This window comes from Chiloscyllium punctatum, chromosome 41, assembly GCF_047496795.1.
Source record: "Chiloscyllium punctatum isolate Juve2018m chromosome 41, sChiPun1.3, whole genome shotgun sequence".
In the NCBI taxonomy this organism is placed as follows: Eukaryota; Metazoa; Chordata; class Chondrichthyes; order Orectolobiformes; family Hemiscylliidae; genus Chiloscyllium; species Chiloscyllium punctatum.
This window is the reverse complement of record NC_092779.1, coordinates 66814490-66836377: the sequence shown is the minus strand read 5'-3', so window position 1 is coordinate 66836377 and position 21888 is coordinate 66814490. Positions and strand designations below refer to the sequence as shown.

The 21888-nt window shown below is 46.2% G+C and overlaps 8 non-coding genes across 8 annotated transcripts; all 8 read left to right on the top strand.

The window, feature by feature from the left end:
* The first annotated feature begins 39 nt into the window (after positions 1 to 39).
* Positions 40 to 122, top strand: trnal-uaa (transfer RNA leucine (anticodon UAA)). Its single transcript has one exon. It is a non-coding gene; the product is annotated as a tRNA-Leu (tRNA).
* A 2663-nt stretch (positions 123 to 2785) lies between these two features.
* trnal-uaa (transfer RNA leucine (anticodon UAA)) lies at positions 2786 to 2868 on the top strand. The gene has a single exon. It is a non-coding gene; the product is annotated as a tRNA-Leu (tRNA).
* Positions 2869 to 5531: 2663 nt separating this feature from the next.
* On the top strand, positions 5532 to 5614 carry trnal-uaa (transfer RNA leucine (anticodon UAA)). The gene has a single exon. It is a non-coding gene; the product is annotated as a tRNA-Leu (tRNA).
* A 2663-nt stretch (positions 5615 to 8277) lies between these two features.
* On the top strand, positions 8278 to 8360 carry trnal-uaa (transfer RNA leucine (anticodon UAA)). The gene has a single exon. It is a non-coding gene; the product is annotated as a tRNA-Leu (tRNA).
* A 2663-nt stretch (positions 8361 to 11023) lies between these two features.
* trnal-uaa (transfer RNA leucine (anticodon UAA)) lies at positions 11024 to 11106 on the top strand. Its single transcript has one exon. It is a non-coding gene; the product is annotated as a tRNA-Leu (tRNA).
* A 2663-nt stretch (positions 11107 to 13769) lies between these two features.
* Positions 13770 to 13852, top strand: trnal-uaa (transfer RNA leucine (anticodon UAA)). The gene has a single exon. It is a non-coding gene; the product is annotated as a tRNA-Leu (tRNA).
* A 2663-nt stretch (positions 13853 to 16515) lies between these two features.
* trnal-uaa (transfer RNA leucine (anticodon UAA)) lies at positions 16516 to 16598 on the top strand. The gene has a single exon. It is a non-coding gene; the product is annotated as a tRNA-Leu (tRNA).
* Positions 16599 to 19261: 2663 nt separating this feature from the next.
* Positions 19262 to 19344, top strand: trnal-uaa (transfer RNA leucine (anticodon UAA)). Its single transcript has one exon. It is a non-coding gene; the product is annotated as a tRNA-Leu (tRNA).
* Positions 19345 to 21888: the final 2544 nt, after the last annotated feature.

The window sequence follows — 21888 nt, the reverse complement described above, 5'->3', positions numbered from 1 at the left end:
TTGGAAGTGCAAGAAAATGGGCAGCGCTAGTGGCTGGCTGGTAGTGTGGCCGAGCGGTCTAAGGCGCTGGATTTAAGCTCCAGTCTCTGACAGAGGCGTGGGCTCGAATCCCACCGCTACCATTTCTGCTGACCTTCTCCAATCGCGCAGCTGGTTGAAATGCTGTTTCGACTCCTGCTGCGTTTCTGTTTAAAACAGAAGCGAAATGGGTTTGCTTCCCGGGCAATTAATTGTGGTGTGTGAAAGTGCCGAATTTGGCGAAGCGTCTGTGCTGTCATGATCGTGTTCGCCTCCCGCAGCTCTTCTGTTGCTTTACGTTCCAGGCGAGTTGAATTTTAATGGAACCGAATGGAGACTGTTATTTCATCGCTGTTGTGAAACAAAGTACTACGGTGACTCGACTCGTCGTTATTTGGTTTTCTGGCCAATGAAAAAATCGTTCCAATGAATTTCGATGTCATATGTTATTGAATTTCTCCCATTTCATTCATCTCCGTCCTGGAGACATCGGAAGGGAAAGGTAATCTAGCCGAGACTGTGATTGGTGAAATTCACTTTTTATGGCCCATTCTTATTATGTTCTTTCTTTCTCTCTTTTCAGCATTGTCCGGGAAGTGGTGGTGCACTCAGGCTCCTGTATGTTTGAAAGAGTAGTTTGGAATTGCCCTGTTGTTAGTTGTGAGATTACCTTATGGCTCATGCCCCGGACTGTCTCACATTTAGCATTCATGCTCGCTGTGTCTGGAAATACATTTGGTTTGCCAGTTTTGTTTGTGTTCCGTGTTAAATGCTTTCCGTTTTGCGATTCTCTCAATAAATTACGACTGAACAGGGTTTCTGAGGTAACTTCCAGCTGCAAAAATCCTGAACTGAGAATCTGGGAAAATTTCCCAGAGTATGGTCAGTCGGAGCAAAAGTAAGGAAGTCGTTCGTTTCTGCAGCGATTCACAATGCTACCGTTCCCGTGAGCAGTCGAACAGGCTATATGATTGTGCCGCAGACTGCGACGGCAAGCTCCGCTAAAGAGTGATCCTTTAATGCCGGTGTAAGCAACACAACGTTATTAGGGCACACCGCGTGGAAACAGATACTTCGGTGTATCTCGTCCATGCTCAGCACATAGCCAAAATTAAACAAGTCCCATTAAACAACGAGCGATTGGAAACAGAAAGGTGAAAAGTAGAATGGCTTCAACTTTCAGTGCTTGAACAAATCTGCTCTCGTAGTGAAATGTAATGCAACTCCATTTAATTACTGTGCAAAGCATTGTCAAGTTTTTCTCCAACCTGGTTCTGATCATATGCCATTCTGTTTGAGAGTGTAGTTCCCGCCTTCTGATCCTTCCATGAAAAGCAGCACCGCATTTGCATTCCTTGCGCAGGTTTGCCCGGTTCAAAGACAGGGAAGAAGCTGATGCTCTGGTATCACAGCGCACCACGGATTCCTGAACTAGTCTGTCTGTCAAATGTACCCCCAAAGTCGTCTCTGAAAGACCTCATTTGGAAGCTGTCTGTCGTTATTCAACGTACGAGAGTTGGCACCACAGGTCCTGAATCATGTTTTGGAGCAGTTCGCACGGAAGTGGCTCATTCAATCAGCAACAGCAATGAAAGAAATTACACTCTCAGAGGAACCTCTGGACCTATGCTTTCACAGCGTCGCTAGTATTAAGGTGCGCCCCGAGATCTAAGCCACGTTGGAAGTGAGACGGAGGAATCGACAGAGAGGCTACAGAATGACATCGCATCCATTTGGATTTCTTTAAATCACTGACGAGCAGGAAAATGTAAACGGGGAGGGCGAGTGGGGAAGTGAGGCAGTAGCAGCTCTGGTGAAATTCCTTCTTTGTGATTCGCTCAGCAACCAGAGACGTGAAGGTGACTCAGGCGTGAGAGCTCTTCACATCGAGAACAAAAAGCACTCAAGGGCAGTTAGCACCTCTTCCGGAGAGTGGGGTGGGGTGAGGTAATTTCCTTTTGACTTCTCTGACTATGTTCAGAAACTGCCTTTTAGATTGAGGTGAACAGAGACTGCATTTCTTAAAAGCACCGTGGAATTTATCAAACTTTATTGTGTCGCTTCCTTTCGATTCCCACACAGGTTTCCAACTCAGTTGGTATCCATGTGGCTCATATCCAGGTGTGCACATCTCTGCAGCGAATTGCACGGTTAAGGCAAAAAGGCAAGGAAAGTGGCATCTCGAATTGGCTCCGAGGTCAGAGCATCCTCGCAATGTGATCTGTCGTTCTCGGATTGTAATGCTACCTCCGGTTTTAGGGTGGAGAACATTCTTTGGGACTCTTATTCTGCAAGACAGACACAGTGACTGAAACTATGCTGCACGTTATGATTTGGAACACGGGCTGCTCAGCTTTGTGCATTTTCCCTGTAGTCCGGTGTGTTTCATGTTCCGTGTAAACGTGAAAGTTGTCCTGTTTCGAGCAATGGGTGAAATCATTTATCAATGCAAGAATCGAAATTGCAGTCATGTCAAGCAGCTCATGGTAATTTGACCAAATCATAACCGATCGTGTGTTCTCACGCACTCACAGATGCATTTGGAGCTGAAAAGAGTCTGAGAAGATCGACTCAGCTTACCATTGATTTTTGTCTGGATTGATGGGTATCATTATCTGCTGCGAAATTGTCATTGTAGCCGGGCACATCCCAGCAGCTGTGCGAGTCGGAGAGGGATCATGGAACCCTTTTAACGTGACTTTGCATCTGTTGTTTTGCAGGAGCACAATTGGAAGTGCAAGAAAATGGGCAGCGCTAGTGGCTGGCTGGTAGTCTGGCCGAGCGGTCTAAGGCGCTGGATTTAAGCTCCAGTCTCTGACAGAGGCGTGGGTTCGAATCCCACCGCTGCCATTTCTGCTGACCTTCTCCAATCGCGCAGCTGGTTGAAATGCTGTTTCGACTCCTGCTGCGTTTCTGTTTAAAACAGAAGCGAAATGGGTTTGCTTCCCGGGCAATTAATTGTGGTGTGTGAAAGTGCCGAATTTGGCGAAGCGTCTGTGCTGTCATGATCGTGTTCGCCTCCCGCAGCTCTTCTGTTGCTTTACGTTCCAGGCGAGTTGAATTTTAATGGAACCGAATGGAGACTGTTATTTCATCGCTGTTGTGAAACAAAGTACTACGGTGACTCGACTCGTCGTTATTTGGTTTTCTGGCCAATGAAAAAATCGTTCCAATGAATTTCGATGTCATATGTTATTGAATTTCTCCCATTTCATTCATCTCCGTCCTGGAGACATCGGAAGGGAAAGGTAATCTAGCCGAGACTGTGATTGGTGAAATTCACTTTTTATGGCCCATTCTTATTATGTTCTTTCTTTCTCTCTTTTCAGCATTGTCCGGGAAGTGGTGGTGCACTCAGGCTCCTGTATGTTTGAAAGAGTAGTTTGGAATTGCCCTGTTGTTAGTTGTGAGATTACCTTATGGCTCATGCCCCGGACTGTCTCACATTTAGCATTCATGCTCGCTGTGTCTGGAAATACATTTGGTTTGCCAGTTTTGTTTGTGTTCCGTGTTAAATGCTTTCCGTTTTGCGATTCTCTCAATAAATTACGACTGAACAGGGTTTCTGAGGTAACTTCCAGCTGCAAAAATCCTCAACTGAGAATCTGGGAAAATTTCCCAGAGTATGGTCAGTCGGAGCAAAAGTAAGGAAGTCGTTCGTTTCTGCAGCGATTCACAATGCTACCGTTCCCGTGAGCAGTCGAACAGGCTATATGATTGTGCCGCAGACTGCGACGGCAAGCTCCGCTAAAGAGTGATCCTTTAATGCCGGTGTAAGCAACACAACGTTATTAGGGCACACCGCGTGGAAACAGATACTTCGGTGTATCTCGTCCATGCTCAGCACATAGCCAAAATTAAACAAGTCCCATTAAACAACGAAAGATTGGAAACAGAAAGGTGAAAAGTAGAATGGCTTCAACTTTCAGTGCTTGAACAAATCTGCTCTCGTAGTGAAATGTAATGCAACTCCATTTAATTACTGTGCAAAGCATTGTCAAGTTTTTCTCCAACCTGGTTCTGATCATATGCCATTCTGTTTGAGAGTGTAGTTCCCGCCTTCTGATCCTTCCATGAAAAGCAGCACCGCATTTGCATTCCTTGCGCAGGTTTGCCCGGTTCAAAGACAGGGAAGAAGCTGATGCTCTGGTATCACAGCGCACCACGGATTCCTGAACTAGTCTGTCTGTCAAATGTACCCCCAAAGTCGTCTCTGAAAGACCTCATTTGGAAGCTGTCTGTCGTTATTCAACGTACGAGAGTTGGCACCAGAGGTCCTGAATCATGTTTTGGAGCAGTTCGCACGGAAGTGGCTCATTCAATCAGCAACAGCAATGAAAGAAATTACACTCTCAGAGGAACCTCTGGACCTATGCTTTCACAGCGTCGCTAGTATTAAGGTGCGCCCCGAGATCTAAGCCACGTTGGAAGTGAGACGGAGGAATCGACAGAGAGGCTACAGAATGACATCGCATCCATTTGGATTTCTTTAAATCACTGACGAGCAGGAAAATGTAAACGGGGAGGGCGAGTGGGGAAGTGAGGCAGTAGCAGCTCTGGTGAAATTCCTTCTTTGTGATTCGCTCAGCAACCAGAGACGTGAAGGTGACTCAGGCGTGAGAGCTCTTCACATCGAGAACAAAAAGCACTCAAGGGCAGTTAGCACCTCTTCCGGAGAGTGGGGTGGGGTGAGGTAATTCCCTTTTGACTTCTCTGACTATGTTCAGAAACTGCCTTTTAGATTGAGGTGAACAGAGACTGCATTTCTTAAAAGCACCGTGGAATTTATCAAACTTTATTGTGTCGCTTCCTTTCGATTCCCACACAGGTTTCCAACTCAGTTGGTATCCATGTGGCTCATATCCAGGTGTGAACATCTCTGCAGCGAATTGCACGGTTAAGGCAAAAAGGCAAGGAAAGTGGCATCTCGAATTGGCTCCGAGGTCAGAGCATCCTCGCAATGTGATCTGTCGTTCTCGGATTGTAATGCTACCTCCGGTTTTAGGGTGGAGAACATTCTTTGGGACTCTTATTCTGCAAGACAGACACAGTGACTGAAACTATGCTGCACGTTATGATTTGGAACACGGGCTGCTCAGCTTTGTGCATTTTCCCTGTAGTCCGGTGTGTTTCATGTTCCGTGTAAACGTGAAAGTTGTCCTGTTTCGAGCAATGGGTGAAATCATTTATCAATGCAAGAATCGAAATTGCAGTCATGTCAAGCAGCTCATGGTAATTTGACCAAATCATAACCGATCGTGTGTTCTCACGCACTCACAGATGCATTTGGAGCTGAAAAGAGTCTGAGAAGATCGACTCAGCTTACCATTGATTTTTGTCTGGATTGATGGGTATCATTATCTGCTGCGAAATTGTCATTGTAGCCGGGCACATCCCAGCAGCTGTGCGAGTCGGAGAGGGATCATGGAACCCTTTTAACGTGACTTTGCATCTGTTGTTTTGCAGGAGCACAATTGGAAGTGCAAGAAAATGGGCAGCAGTCGTGGCTGGCTGGTAGTGTGGCCGAGCGGTCTAAGGCGCTGGATTTAAGCTCCAGTCTCTGACAGAGGCGTGGGTTCGAATCCCACCGCTGCCATTTCTGCTGACCTTCTCCAATCGCGCAGCTGGTTGAAATGCTGTTTCGACTCCTGCTGCGTTTCTGTTTAAAACAGAAGCGAAATGGGTTTGCTTCCCGGGCAATTAATTGTGGTGTGTGAAAGTGCCGAATTTGGCGAAGCGTCTGTGCTGTCATGATCGTGTTCGCCTCCCGCAGCTCTTCTGTTGCTTTACGTTCCAGGCGAGTTGAATTTTAATGGAACCGAATGGAGACTGTTATTTCATCGCTGTTGTGAAACAAAGTACTACGGTGACTCGACTCGTCGTTATTTGGTTTTCTGGCCAATGAAAAAATCGTTCCAATGAATTTCGATGTCATATGTTATTGAATTTCTCCCATTTCATTCATCTCCGTCCTGGAGACATCGGAAGGGAAAGGTAATCTAGCCGAGACTGTGATTGGTGAAATTCACTTTTTATGGCCCATTCTTATTATGTTCTTTCTTTCTCTCTTTTCAGCATTGTCCGGGAAGTGGTGGTGCACTCAGGCTCCTGTATGTTTGAAAGAGTAGTTTGGAATTGCCCTGTTGTTAGTTGTGAGATTACCTTATGGCTCATGCCCCGGACTGTCTCACATTTAGCATTCATGCTCGCTGTGTCTGGAAATACATTTGGTTTGCCAGTTTTGTTTGTGTTCCGTGTTAAATGCTTTCCGTTTTGCGATTCTCTCAATAAATTACGACTGAACAGGGTTTCTGAGGTAACTTCCAGCTGCAAAAATCCTCAACTGAGAATCTGGGAAAATTTCCCAGAGTATGCTCAGTCGGAGCAAAAGTAAGGAAGTCGTTCGTTTCTGCAGCGATTCACAATGCTACCGTTCCCGTGAGCAGTCGAACAGGCTATATGATTGTGCCGCAGACTGCGACGGCAAGCTCCGCTAAAGAGTGATCCTTTAATGCCGGTGTAAGCAACACAACGTTATTAGGGCACACCGCGTGGAAACAGATACTTCGGTGTATCTCGTCCATGCTCAGCACATAGCCAAAATTAAACAAGTCCCATTAAACAACGAGCGATTGGAAACAGAAAGGTGAAAAGTAGAATGGCTTCAACTTTCAGTGCTTGAACAAATCTGCTCTCGTAGTGAAATGTAATGCAACTCCATTTAATTACTGTGCAAAGCATTGTCAAGTTTTTCTCCAACCTGGTTCCGATCATATGCCATTCTGTTTGAGAGTGTAGTTCCCGCCTTCTGATCCTTCCATGAAAAGCAGCACCGCATTTGCATTCCTTGCGCAGGTTTGCCCGGTTCAAAGACAGGGAAGAAGCTGATGCTCTGGTATCACAGCGCACCACGGATTCCTGAACTAGTCTGTCTGTCAAATGTACCCCCAAAGTCGTCTCTGAAAGACCTCATTTGGAAGCTGTCTGTCGTTATTCAACGTACGAGAGTTGGCACCAGAGGTCCTGAATCATGTTTTGGAGCAGTTCGCACGGAAGTGGCTCATTCAATCAGCAACAGCAATGAAAGAAATTACACTCTCAGAGGAACCTCTGGACCTATGCTTTCACAGCGTCGCTAGTATTAAGGTGCGCCCCGAGATCTAAGCCACGTTGGAAGTGAGACGGAGGAATCGACAGAGAGGCTACAGAATGACATCGCATCCATTTGGATTTCTTTAAATCACTGACGAGCAGGAAAATGTAAACGGGGAGGGCGAGTGGGGAAGTGAGGCAGTAGCAGCTCTGGTGAAATTCCTTCTTTGTGATTCGCTCAGCAACCAGAGACGTGAAGGTGACTCAGGCGTGAGAGCTCTTCACATCGAGAACAAAAAGCACTCAAGGGCAGTTAGCACCTCTTCCGGAGAGTGGGGTGGGGTGAGGTAATTCCCTTTTGACTTCTCTGACTATGTTCAGAAACTGCCTTTTAGATTGAGGTGAACAGAGACTGCATTTCTTAAAAGCACCGTGGAATTTATCAAACTTTATTGTGTCGCTTCCTTTCGATTCCCACACAGGTTTCCAACTCAGTTGGTATCCATGTGGCTCATATCCAGGTGTGAACATCTCTGCAGCGAATTGCACGGTTAAGGCAAAAAGGCAAGGAAAGTGGCATCTCGAATTGGCTCCGAGGTCAGAGCATCCTCGCAATGTGATCTGTCGTTCTCGGATTGTAATGCTACCTCCGGTTTTAGGGTGGAGAACATTCTTTGGGACTCTTATTCTGCAAGACAGACACAGTGACTGAAACTATGCTGCACGTTATGATTTGGAACACGGGCTGCTCAGCTTTGTGCATTTTCCCTGTAGTCCGGTGTGTTTCATGTTCCGTGTAAACGTGAAAGTTGTCCTGTTTCGAGCAATGGGTGAAATCATTTATCAATGCAAGAATCGAAATTGCAGTCATGTCAAGCAGCTCATGGTAATTTGACCAAATCATAACCGATCGTGTGTTCTCACGCACTCACAGATGCATTTGGAGCTGAAAAGAGTCTGAGAAGATCGACTCAGCTTACCATTGATTTTTGTCTGGATTGATGGGTATCATTATCTGCTGCGAAATTGTCATTGTAGCCGGGCACATCCCAGCAGCTGTGCGAGTCGGAGAGGGATCATGGAACCCTTTTAACGTGACTTTGCATCTGTTGTTTTGCAGGAGCACAATTGGAAGTGCAAGAAAATGGGCAGCGCTAGTGGCTGGCTGGTAGTGTGGCCGAGCGGTCTAAGGCGCTGGATTTAAGCTCCAGTCTCTGACAGAGGCGTGGGCTCGACTCCCACCGCTGCCATTTCTGCTGACCTTCTCCAATCGCGCAGCTGGTTGAAATGCTGTTTCGACTCCTGCTGCGTTTCTGTTTAAAACAGAAGCGAAATGGGTTTGCTTCCCGGGCAATTAATTGTGGTGTGTGAAAGTGCCGAATTTGGCGAAGCGTCTGTGCTGTCATGATCGTGTTCGCCTCCCGCAGCTCTTCTGTTGCTTTACGTTCCAGGCGAGTTGAATTTTAATGGAACCGAATGGAGACTGTTATTTCATCGCTGTTGTGAAACAAAGTACTACGGTGACTCGACTCGTCGTTATTTGGTTTTCTGGCCAATGAAAAAATCGTTCCAATGAATTTCGATGTCATATGTTATTGAATTTCTCCCATTTCATTCATCTCCGTCCTGGAGACATCGGAAGGGAAAGGTAATCTAGCCGAGACTGTGATTGGTGAAATTCACTTTTTATGGCCCATTCTTATTATGTTCTTTCTTTCTCTCTTTTCAGCATTGTCCGGGAAGTGGTGGTGCACTCAGGCTCCTGTATGTTTGAAAGAGTAGTTTGGAATTGCCCTGTTGTTAGTTGTGAGATTACCTTATGGCTCATGCCCCGGACTGTCTCACATTTAGCATTCATGCTCGCTGTGTCTGGAAATACATTTGGTTTGCCAGTTTTGTTTGTGTTCCGTGTTAAATGCTTTCCGTTTTGCGATTCTCTCAATAAATTACGACTGAACAGGGTTTCTGAGGTAACTTCCAGCTGCAAAAATCCTCAACTGAGAATCTGGGAAAATTTCCCAGAGTATGGTCAGTCGGAGCAAAAGTAAGGAAGTCGTTCGTTTCTGCAGCGATTCACAATGCTACCGTTCCCGTGAGCAGTCGAACAGGCTATATGATTGTGCCGCAGACTGCGACGGCAAGCTCCGCTAAAGAGTGATCCTTTAATGCCGGTGTAAGCAACACAACGTTATTAGGGCACACCGCGTGGAAACAGATACTTCGGTGTATCTCGTCCATGCTCAGCACATAGCCAAAATTAAACAAGTCCCATTAAACAACGAGCGATTGGAAACAGAAAGGTGAAAAGTAGAATGGCTTCAACTTTCAGTGCTTGAACAAATCTGCTCTCGTAGTGAAATGTAATGCAACTCCATTTAATTACTGTGCAAAGCATTGTCAAGTTTTTCTCCAACCTGGTTCTGATCATATGCCATTCTGTTTGAGAGTGTAGTTCCCGCCTTCTGATCCTTCCATGAAAAGCAGCACCGCATTTGCATTCCTTGCGCAGGTTTGCCCGGTTCAAAGACAGGGAAGAAGCTGATGCTCTGGTATCACAGCGCACCACGGATTCCTGAACTAGTCTGTCTGTCAAATGTACCCCCAAAGTCGTCTCTGAAAGACCTCATTTGGAAGCTGTCTGTCGTTATTCAACGTACGAGAGTTGGCACCAGAGGTCCTGAATCATGTTTTGGAGCAGTTCGCACGGAAGTGGCTCATTCAATCAGCAACAGCAATGAAAGAAATTACACTCTCAGAGGAACCTCTGGACCTATGCTTTCACAGCGTCGCTAGTATTAAGGTGCGCCCCGAGATCTAAGCCACGTTGGAAGTGAGACGGAGGAATCGACAGAGAGGCTACAGAATGACATCGCATCCATTTGGATTTCTTTAAATCACTGACGAGCAGGAAAATGTAAACGGGGAGGGCGAGTGGGGAAGTGAGGCAGTAGCAGCTCTGGTGAAATTCCTTCTTTGTGATTCGCTCAGCAACCAGAGACGTGAAGGTGACTCAGGCGTGAGAGCTCTTCACATCGAGAACAAAAAGCACTCAAGGGCAGTTAGCACCTCTTCCGGAGAGTGGGGTGGGGTGAGGTAATTCCCTTTTGACTTCTCTGACTATGTTCAGAAACTGCCTTTTAGATTGAGGTGAACAGAGACTGCATTTCTTAAAAGCACCGTGGAATTTATCAAACTTTATTGTGTCGCTTCCTTTCGATTCCCACACAGGTTTCCAACTCAGTTGGTATCCATGTGGCTCATATCCAGGTGTGCACATCTCTGCAGCGAATTGCACGGTTAAGGCAAAAAGGCAAGGAAAGTGGCATCTCGAATTGGCTCCGAGGTCAGAGCATCCTCGCAATGTGATCTGTCGTTCTCGGATTGTAATGCTACCTCCGGTTTTAGGGTGGAGAACATTCTTTGGGACTCTTATTCTGCAAGACAGACACAGTGACTGAAACTATGCTGCACGTTATGATTTGGAACACGGGCTGCTCAGCTTTGTGCATTTTCCCTGTAGTCCGGTGTGTTTCATGTTCCGTGTAAACGTGAAAGTTGTCCTGTTTCGAGCAATGGGTGAAATCATTTATCAATGCAAGAATCGAAATTGCAGTCATGTCAAGCAGCTCATGGTAATTTGACCAAATCATAACCGATCGTGTGTTCTCACGCACTCACAGATGCATTTGGAGCTGAAAAGAGTCTGAGAAGATCGACTCAGCTTACCATTGATTTTTGTCTGGATTGATGGGTATCATTATCTGCTGCGAAATTGTCATTGTAGCCGGGCACATCCCAGCAGCTGTGCGAGTCGGAGAGGGATCATGGAACCCTTTTAACGTGACTTTGCATCTGTTGTTTTGCAGGAGCACAATTGGAAGTGCAAGAAAATGGGCAGCGCTAGTGGCTGGCTGGTAGTGTGGCCGAGCGGTCTAAGGCGCTGGATTTAAGCTCCAGTCTCTGACAGAGGCGTGGGTTCGAATCCCACCGCTGCCATTTCTGCTGACCTTCTCCAATCGCGCAGCTGGTTGAAATGCTGTTTCGACTCCTGCTGCGTTTCTGTTTAAAACAGAAGCGAAATGGGTTTGCTTCCCGGGCAATTAATTGTGGTGTGTGAAAGTGCCGAATTTGGCGAAGCGTCTGTGCTGTCATGATCGTGTTCGCCTCCCGCAGCTCTTCTGTTGCTTTACGTTCCAGGCGAGTTGAATTTTAATGGAACCGAATGGAGACTGTTATTTCATCGCTGTTGTGAAACAAAGTACTACGGTGACTCGACTCGTCGTTATTTGGTTTTCTGGCCAATGAAAAAATCGTTCCAATGAATTTCGATGTCATATGTTATTGAATTTCTCCCATTTCATTCATCTCCGTCCTGGAGACATCGGAAGGGAAAGGTAATCTAGCCGAGACTGTGATTGGTGAAATTCACTTTTTATGGCCCATTCTTATTATGTTCTTTCTTTCTCTCTTTTCAGCATTGTCCGGGAAGTGGTGGTGCACTCAGGCTCCTGTATGTTTGAAAGAGTAGTTTGGAATTGCCCTGTTGTTAGTTGTGAGATTACCTTATGGCTCATGCCCCGGACTGTCTCACATTTAGCATTCATGCTCGCTGTGTCTGGAAATACATTTGGTTTGCCAGTTTTGTTTGTGTTCCGTGTTAAATGCTTTCCGTTTTGCGATTCTCTCAATAAATTACGACTGAACAGGGTTTCTGAGGTAACTTCCAGCTGCAAAAATCCTCAACTGAGAATCTGGGAAAATTTCCCAGAGTATGGTCAGTCGGAGCAAAAGTAAGGAAGTCGTTCGTTTCTGCAGCGATTCACAATGCTACCGTTCCCGTGAGCAGTCGAACAGGCTATATGATTGTGCCGCAGACTGCGACGGCAAGCTCCGCTAAAGAGTGATCCTTTAATGCCGGTGTAAGCAACACAACGTTATTAGGGCACACCGCGTGGAAACAGATACTTCGGTGTATCTCGTCCATGCTCAGCACATAGCCAAAATTAAACAAGTCCCATTAAACAACGAGCGATTGGAAACAGAAAGGTGAAAAGTAGAATGGCTTCAACTTTCAGTGCTTGAACAAATCTGCTCTCGTAGTGAAATGTAATGCAACTCCATTTAATTACTGTGCAAAGCATTGTCAAGTTTTTCTCCAACCTGGTTCTGATCATATGCCATTCTGTTTGAGAGTGTAGTTCCCGCCTTCTGATCCTTCCATGAAAAGCAGCACCGCATTTGCATTCCTTGCGCAGGTTTGCCCGGTTCAAAGACAGGGAAGAAGCTGATGCTCTGGTATCACAGCGCACCACGGATTCCTGAACTAGTCTGTCTGTCAAATGTACCCCCAAAGTCGTCTCTGAAAGACCTCATTTGGAAGCTGTCTGTCGTTATTCAACGTACGAGAGTTGGCACCACAGGTCCTGAATCATGTTTTGGAGCAGTTCGCACGGAAGTGGCTCATTCAATCAGCAACAGCAATGAAAGAAATTACACTCTCAGAGGAACCTCTGGACCTATGCTTTCACAGCGTCGCTAGTATTAAGGTGCGCCCCGAGATCTAAGCCACGTTGGAAGTGAGACGGAGGAATCGACAGAGAGGCTACAGAATGACATCGCATCCATTTGGATTTCTTTAAATCACTGACGAGCAGGAAAATGTAAACGGGGAGGGCGAGTGGGGAAGTGAGGCAGTAGCAGCTCTGGTGAAATTCCTTCTTTGTGATTCGCTCAGCAACCAGAGACGTGAAGGTGACTCAGGCGTGAGAGCTCTTCACATCGAGAACAAAAAGCACTCAAGGGCAGTTAGCACCTCTTCCGGAGAGTGGGGTGGGGTGAGGTAATTCCCTTTTGACTTCTCTGACTATGTTCAGAAACTGCCTTTTAGATTGAGGTGAACAGAGACTGCATTTCTTAAAAGCACCGTGGAATTTATCAAACTTTATTGTGTCGCTTCCTTTCGATTCCCACACAGGTTTCCAACTCAGTTGGTATCCATGTGGCTCATATCCAGGTGTGCACATCTCTGCAGCGAATTGCACGGTTAAGGCAAAAAGGCAAGGAAAGTGGCATCTCGAATTGGCTCCGAGGTCAGAGCATCCTCGCAATGTGATCTGTCGTTCTCGGATTGTAATGCTACCTCCGGTTTTAGGGTGGAGAACATTCTTTGGGACTCTTATTCTGCAAGACAGACACAGTGACTGAAACTATGCTGCACGTTATGATTTGGAACACGGGCTGCTCAGCTTTGTGCATTTTCCCTGTAGTCCGGTGTGTTTCATGTTCCGTGTAAACGTGAAAGTTGTCCTGTTTCGAGCAATGGGTGAAATCATTTATCAATGCAAGAATCGAAATTGCAGTCATGTCAAGCAGCTCATGGTAATTTGACCAAATCATAACCGATCGTGTGTTCTCACGCACTCACAGATGCATTTGGAGCTGAAAAGAGTCTGAGAAGATCGACTCAGCTTACCATTGATTTTTGTCTGGATTGATGGGTATCATTATCTGCTGCGAAATTGTCATTGTAGCCGGGCACATCCCAGCAGCTGTGCGAGTCGGAGAGGGATCATGGAACCCTTTTAACGTGACTTTGCATCTGTTGTTTTGCAGGAGCACAATTGGAAGTGCAAGAAAATGGGCAGCGCTAGTGGCTGGCTGGTAGTGTGGCCGAGCGGTCTAAGGCGCTGGATTTAAGCTCCAGTCTCTGACAGAGGCGTGGGTTCGAATCCCACCGCTGCCATTTCTGCTGACCTTCTCCAATCGCGCAGCTGGTTGAAATGCTGTTTCGACTCCTGCTGCGTTTCTGTTTAAAACAGAAGCGAAATGGGTTTGCTTCCCGGGCAATTAATTGTGGTGTGTGAAAGTGCCGAATTTGGCGAAGCGTCTGTGCTGTCATGATCGTGTTCGCCTCCCGCAGCTCTTCTGTTGCTTTACGTTCCAGGCGAGTTGAATTTTAATGGAACCGAATGGAGACTGTTATTTCATCGCTGTTGTGAAACAAAGTACTACGGTGACTCGACTCGTCGTTATTTGGTTTTCTGGCCAATGAAAAAATCGTTCCAATGAATTTCGATGTCATATGTTATTGAATTTCTCCCATTTCATTCATCTCCGTCCTGGAGACATCGGAAGGGAAAGGTAATCTAGCCGAGACTGTGATTGGTGAAATTCACTTTTTATGGCCCATTCTTATTATGTTCTTTCTTTCTCTCTTTTCAGCATTGTCCGGGAAGTGGTGGTGCACTCAGGCTCCTGTATGTTTGAAAGAGTAGTTTGGAATTGCCCTGTTGTTAGTTGTGAGATTACCTTATGGCTCATGCCCCGGACTGTCTCACATTTAGCATTCATGCTCGCTGTGTCTGGAAATACATTTGGTTTGCCAGTTTTGTTTGTGTTCCGTGTTAAATGCTTTCCGTTTTGCGATTCTCTCAATAAATTACGACTGAACAGGTTTTCTGAGGTAACTTCCAGCTGCAAAAATCCTCAACTGAGAATCTGGGAAAATTTCCCAGAGTATGGTCAGTCGGAGCAAAAGTAAGGAAGTCGTTCGTTTCTGCAGCGATTCACAATGCTACCGTTCCCGTGAGCAGTCGAACAGGCTATATGATTGTGCCGCAGACTGCGACGGCAAGCTCCGCTAAAGAGTGATCCTTTAATGCCGGTGTAAGCAACACAACGTTATTAGGGCACACCGCGTGGAAACAGATACTTCGGTGTATCTCGTCCATGCTCAGCACATAGCCAAAATTAAACAAGTCCCATTAAACAACGAGCGATTGGAAACAGAAAGGTGAAAAGTAGAATGGCTTCAACTTTCAGTGCTTGAACAAATCTGCTCTCGTAGTGAAATGTAATGCAACTCCATTTAATTACTGTGCAAAGCATTGTCAAGTTTTTCTCCAACCTGGTTCTGATCATATGCCATTCTGTTTGAGAGTGTAGTTCCCGCCTTCTGATCCTTCCATGAAAAGCAGCACCGCATTTGCATTCCTTGCGCAGGTTTGCCCGGTTCAAAGACAGGGAAGAAGCTGATGCTCTGGTATCACAGCGCACCACGGATTCCTGAACTAGTCTGTCTGTCAAATGTACCCCCAAAGTCGTCTCTGAAAGACCTCATTTGGAAGCTGTCTGTCGTTATTCAACGTACGAGAGTTGGCACCAGAGGTCCTGAATCATGTTTTGGAGCAGTTCGCACGGAAGTGGCTCATTCAATCAGCAACAGCAATGAAAGAAATTACACTCTCAGAGGAACCTCTGGACCTATGCTTTCACAGCGTCGCTAGTATTAAGGTGCGCCCCGAGATCTAAGCCACGTTGGAAGTGAGACGGAGGAATCGACAGAGAGGCTACAGAATGACATCGCATCCATTTGGATTTCTTTAAATCACTGACGAGCAGGAAAATGTAAACGGGGAGGGCGAGTGGGGAAGTGAGGCAGTAGCAGCTCTGGTGAAATTCCTTCTTTGTGATTCGCTCAGCAACCAGAGACGTGAAGGTGACTCAGGCGTGAGAGCTCTTCACATCGAGAACAAAAAGCACTCAAGGGCAGTTAGCACCTCTTCCGGAGAGTGGGGTGGGGTGAGGTAATTCCCTTTTGACTTCTCTGACTATGTTCAGAAACTGCCTTTTAGATTGAGGTGAACAGAGACTGCATTTCTTAAAAGCACCGTGGAATTTATCAAACTTTATTGTGTCGCTTCCTTTCGATTCCCACACAGGTTTCCAACTCAGTTGGTATCCATGTGGCTCATATCCAGGTGTGAACATCTCTGCAGCGAATTGCACGGTTAAGGCAAAAAGGCAAGGAAAGTGGCATCTCGAATTGGCTCCGAGGTCAGAGCATCCTCGCAATGTGATCTGTCGTTCTCGGATTGTAATGCTACCTCCGGTTTTAGGGTGGAGAACATTCTTTGGGACTCTTATTCTGCAAGACAGACACAGTGACTGAAACTATGCTGCACGTTATGATTTGGAACACGGGCTGCTCAGCTTTGTGCATTTTCCCTGTAGTCCGGTGTGTTTCATGTTCCGTGTAAACGTGAAAGTTGTCCTGTTTCGAGCAATGGGTGAAATCATTTATCAATGCAAGAATCGAAATTGCAGTCATGTCAAGCAGCTCATGGTAATTTGACCAAATCATAACCGATCGTGTGTTCTCACGCACTCACAGATGCATTTGGAGCTGAAAAGAGTCTGAGAAGATCGACTCAGCTTACCATTGATTTTTGTCTGGATTGATGGGTATCATTATCTGCTGCGAAATTGTCATTGTAGCCGGGCACATCCCAGCAGCTGTGCGAGTCGGAGAGGGATCATGGAACCCTTTTAACGTGACTTTGCATCTGTTGTTTTGCAGGAGCACAATTGGAAGTGCAAGAAAATGGGCAGCAGTCGTGGCTGGCTGGTAGTGTGGCCGAGCGGTCTAAGGCGCTGGATTTAAGCTCCAGTCTCTGACAGAGGCGTGGGTTCGAATCCCACCGCTGCCATTTCTGCTGACCTTCTCCAATCGCGCAGCTGGTTGAAATGCTGTTTCGACTCCTGCTGCGTTTCTGTTTAAAACAGAAGCGAAATGGGTTTGCTTCCCGGGCAATTAATTGTGGTGTGTGAAAGTGCCGAATTTGGCGAAGCGTCTGTGCTGTCATGATCGTGTTCGCCTCCCGCAGCTCTTCTGTTGCTTTACGTTCCAGGCGAGTTGAATTTTAATGGAACCGAATGGAGACTGTTATTTCATCGCTGTTGTGAAACAAAGTACTACGGTGACTCGACTCGTCGTTATTTGGTTTTCTGGCCAATGAAAAAATCGTTCCAATGAATTTCGATGTCATATGTTATTGAATTTCTCCCATTTCATTCATCTCCGTCCTGGAGACATCGGAAGGGAAAGGTAATCTAGCCGAGACTGTGATTGGTGAAATTCACTTTTTATGGCCCATTCTTATTATGTTCTTTCTTTCTCTCTTTTCAGCATTGTCCGGGAAGTGGTGGTGCACTCAGGCTCCTGTATGTTTGAAAGAGTAGTTTGGAATTGCCCTGTTGTTAGTTGTGAGATTACCTTATGGCTCATGCCCCGGACTGTCTCACATTTAGCATTCATGCTCGCTGTGTCTGGAAATACATTTGGTTTGCCAGTTTTGTTTGTGTTCCGTGTTAAATGCTTTCCGTTTTGCGATTCTCTCAATAAATTACGACTGAACAGGTTTTCTGAGGTAACTTCCAGCTGCAAAAATCCTCAACTGAGAATCTGGGAAAATTTCCCAGAGTATGGTCAGTCGGAGCAAAAGTAAGGAAGTCGTTCGTTTCTGCAGCGATTCACAATGCTACCGTTCCCGTGAGCAGTCGAACAGGCTATATGATTGTGCCGCAGACTGCGACGGCAAGCTCCGCTAAAGAGTGATCCTTTAATGCCGGTGTAAGCAACACAACGTTATTAGGGCACACCGCGTGGAAACAGATACTTCGGTGTATCTCGTCCATGCTCAGCACATAGCCAAAATTAAACAAGTCCCATTAAACAACGAAAGATTGGAAACAGAAAGGTGAAAAGTAGAATGGCTTCAACTTTCAGTGCTTGAACAAATCTGCTCTCGTAGTGAAATGTAATGCAACTCCATTTAATTACTGTGCAAAGCATTGTCAAGTTTTTCTCCAACCTGGTTCTGATCATATGCCATTCTGTTTGAGAGTGTAGTTCCCGCCTTCTGATCCTTCCATGAAAAGCAGCACCGCATTTGCATTCCTTGCGCAGGTTTGCCCGGTTCAAAGACAGGGAAGAAGCTGATGCTCTGGTATCACAGCGCACCACGGATTCCTGAACTAGTCTGTCTGTCAAATGTACCCCCAAAGTCGTCTCTGAAAGACCTCATTTGGAAGCTGTCTGTCGTTATTCAACGTACGAGAGTTGGCACCAGAGGTCCTGAATCATGTTTTGGAGCAGTTCGCACGGAAGTGGCTCATTCAATCAGCAACAGCAATGAAAGAAATTACACTCTCAGAGGAACCTCTGGACCTATGCTTTCACAGCGTCGCTAGTATTAAGGTGCGCCCCGAGATCTAAGCCACGTTGGAAGTGAGACGGAGGAATCGACAGAGAGGCTACAGAATGACATCGCATCCATTTGGATTTCTTTAAATCACTGACGAGCAGGAAAATGTAAACGGGGAGGGCGAGTGGGGAAGTGAGGCAGTAGCAGCTCTGGTGAAATTCCTTCTTTGTGATTCGCTCAGCAACCAGAGACGTGAAGGTGACTCAGGCGTGAGAGCTCTTCACATCGAGAACAAAAAGCACTCAAGGGCAGTTAGCACCTCTTCCGGAGAGTGGGGTGGGGTGAGGTAATTCCCTTTTGACTTCTCTGACTATGTTCAGAAACTGCCTTTTAGATTGAGGTGAACAGAGACTGCATTTCTTAAAAGCACCGTGGAATTTATCAAACTTTATTGTGTCGCTTCCTTTCGATTCCCACACAGGTTTCCAACTCAGTTGGTATCCATGTGGCTCATATCCAGGTGTGAACATCTCTGCAGCGAATTGCACGGTTAAGGCAAAAAGGCAAGGAAAGTGGCATCTCGAATTGGCTCCGAGGTCAGAGCATCCTCGCAATGTGATCTGTCGTTCTCGGATTGTAATGCTACCTCCGGTTTTAGGGTGGAGAACATTCTTTGGGACTCTTATTCTGCAAGACAGACACAGTGACTGAAACTATGCTGCACGTTATGATTTGGAACACGGGCTGCTCAGCTTTGTGCATTTTCCCTGTAGTCCGGTGTGTTTCATGTTCCGTGTAAACGTGAAAGTTGTCCTGTTTCGAGCAATGGGTGAAATCATTTATCAATGCAAGAATCGAAATTGCAGTCATGTCAAGCAGCTCATGGTAATTTGACCAAATCATAACCGATCGTGTGTTCTCACGCACTCACAGATGCATTTGGAGCTGAAAAGAGTCTGAGAAGATCGACTCAGCTTACCATTGATTTTTGTCTGGATTGATGGGTATCATTATCTGCTGCGAAATTGTCATTGTAGCCGGGCACATCCCAGCAGCTGTGCGAGTCGGAGAGGGATCATGGAACCCTTTTAACGTGACTTTGCATCTGTTGTTTTGCAGGAGCACAATTGGAAGTGCAAGAAAATGGGCAGCAGTCGTGGCTGGCTGGTAGTGTGGCCGAGCGGTCTAAGGCGCTGGATTTAAGCTCCAGTCTCTGACAGAGGCGTGGGTTCGAATCCCACCGCTGCCATTTCTGCTGACCTTCTCCAATCGCGCAGCTGGTTGAAATGCTGTTTCGACTCCTGCTGCGTTTCTGTTTAAAACAGAAGCGAAATGGGTTTGCTTCCCGGGCAATTAATTGTGGTGTGTGAAAGTGCCGAATTTGGCGAAGCGTCTGTGCTGTCATGATCGTGTTCGCCTCCCGCAGCTCTTCTGTTGCTTTACGTTCCAGGCGAGTTGAATTTTAATGGAACCGAATGGAGACTGTTATTTCATCGCTGTTGTGAAACAAAGTACTACGGTGACTCGACTCGTCGTTATTTGGTTTTCTGGCCAATGAAAAAATCGTTCCAATGAATTTCGATGTCATATGTTATTGAATTTCTCCCATTTCATTCATCTCCGTCCTGGAGACATCGGAAGGGAAAGGTAATCTAGCCGAGACTGTGATTGGTGAAATTCACTTTTTATGGCCCATTCTTATTATGTTCTTTCTTTCTCTCTTTTCAGCATTGTCCGGGAAGTGGTGGTGCACTCAGGCTCCTGTATGTTTGAAAGAGTAGTTTGGAATTGCCCTGTTGTTAGTTGTGAGATTACCTTATGGCTCATGCCCCGGACTGTCTCACATTTAGCATTCATGCTCGCTGTGTCTGGAAATACATTTGGTTTGCCAGTTTTGTTTGTGTTCCGTGTTAAATGCTTTCCGTTTTGCGATTCTCTCAATAAATTACGACTGAACAGGGTTTCTGAGGTAACTTCCAGCTGCAAAAATCCTCAACTGAGAATCTGGGAAAATTTCCCAGAGTATGGTCAGTCGGAGCAAAAGTAAGGAAGTCGTTCGTTTCTGCAGCGATTCACAATGCTACCGTTCCCGTGAGCAGTCGAACAGGCTATATGATTGTGCCGCAGACTGCGACGGCAAGCTCCGCTAAAGAGTGATCCTTTAATGCCGGTGTAAGCAACACAACGTTATTAGGGCACACCGCGTGGAAACAGATACTTCGGTGTATCTCGTCCATGCTCAGCACATAGCCAAAATTAAACAAGTCCCATTAAACAACGAAAGATTGGAAACAGAAAGGTGAAAAGTAGAATGGCTTCAACTTTCAGTGCTTGAACAAATCTGCTCTCGTAGTGAAATGTAATGCAACTCCATTTAATTACTGTGCAAAGCATTGTCAAGTTTTTCTCCAACCTGGTTCTGATCATATGCCATTCTGTTTGAGAGTGTAGTTCCCGCCTTCTGATCCTTCCATGAAAAGCAGCACCGCATTTGCATTCCTTGCGCAGGTTTGCCCGGTTCAAAGACAGGGAAGAAGCTGATGCTCTGGTATCACAGCGCACCACGGATTCCTGAACTAGTCTGTCTGTCAAATGTACCCCCAAAGTCGTCTCTGAAAGACCTCATTTGGAAGCTGTCTGTCGTTATTCAACGTACGAGAGTTGGCACCAGAGGTCCTGAATCATGTTTTGGAGCAGTTCGCACGGAAGTGGCTCATTCAATCAGCAACAGCAATGAAAGAAATTACACTCTCAGAGGAACCTCTGGACCTATGCTTTCACAGCGTCGCTAGTATTAAGGTGCGCCCCGAGATCTAAGCCACGTTGGAAGTGAGACGGAGGAATCGACAGAGAGGCTACAGAATGACATCGCATCCATTTGGATTTCTTTAAATCACTGACGAGCAGGAAAATGTAAACGGGGAGGGCGAGTGGGGAAGTGAGGCAGTAGCAGCTCTGGTGAAATTCCTTCTTTGTGATTCGCTCAGCAACCAGAGACGTGAAGGTGACTCAGGCGTGAGAGCTCTTCACATCGAGAACAAAAAGCACTCAAGGGCAGTTAGCACCTCTTCCGGAGAGTGGGGTGGGGTGAGGTAATTCCCTTTTGACTTCTCTGACTATGTTCAGAAACTGCCTTTTAGATTGAGGTGAACAGAGACTGCATTTCTTAAAAGCACCATGGAATTTATCAAACTTTATTGTGTCGCTTCCTTTCGATTCCCACACAGGTTTCCAACTCAGTTGGTATCCATGTGGCTCATATCCAGGTGTGAACATCTCTGCAGCGAATTGCACGGTTAAGGCAAAAAGGCAAGGAAAGTGGCATCTCGAATTGGCTCCGAGGTCAGAGCATCCTCGCAATGTGATCTGTCGTTCTCGGATTGTAATGCTACCTCCGGTTTTAGGGTGGAGAACATTCTTTGGGACTCTTATTCTGCAAGACAGACACAGTGACTGAAACTATGCTGCACGTTATGATTTGGAACACGGGCTGCTCAGCTTTGTGCATTTTCCCTGTAGTCCGGTGTGTTTCATGTTCCGTGTAAACGTGAAAGTTGTCCTGTTTCGAGCAATGGGTGAAATCATTTATCAATGCAAGAATCGAAATTGCAGTCATGTCAAGCAGCTCATGGTAATTTGACCAAATCATAACCGATCGTGTGTTCTCACGCACTCACAGATGCATTTGGAGCTGAAAAGAGTCTGAGAAGATCGACTCAGCTTACCATTGATTTTTGTCTGGATTGATGGGTATCATTATCTGCTGCGAAATTGTCATTGTAGCCGGGCACAT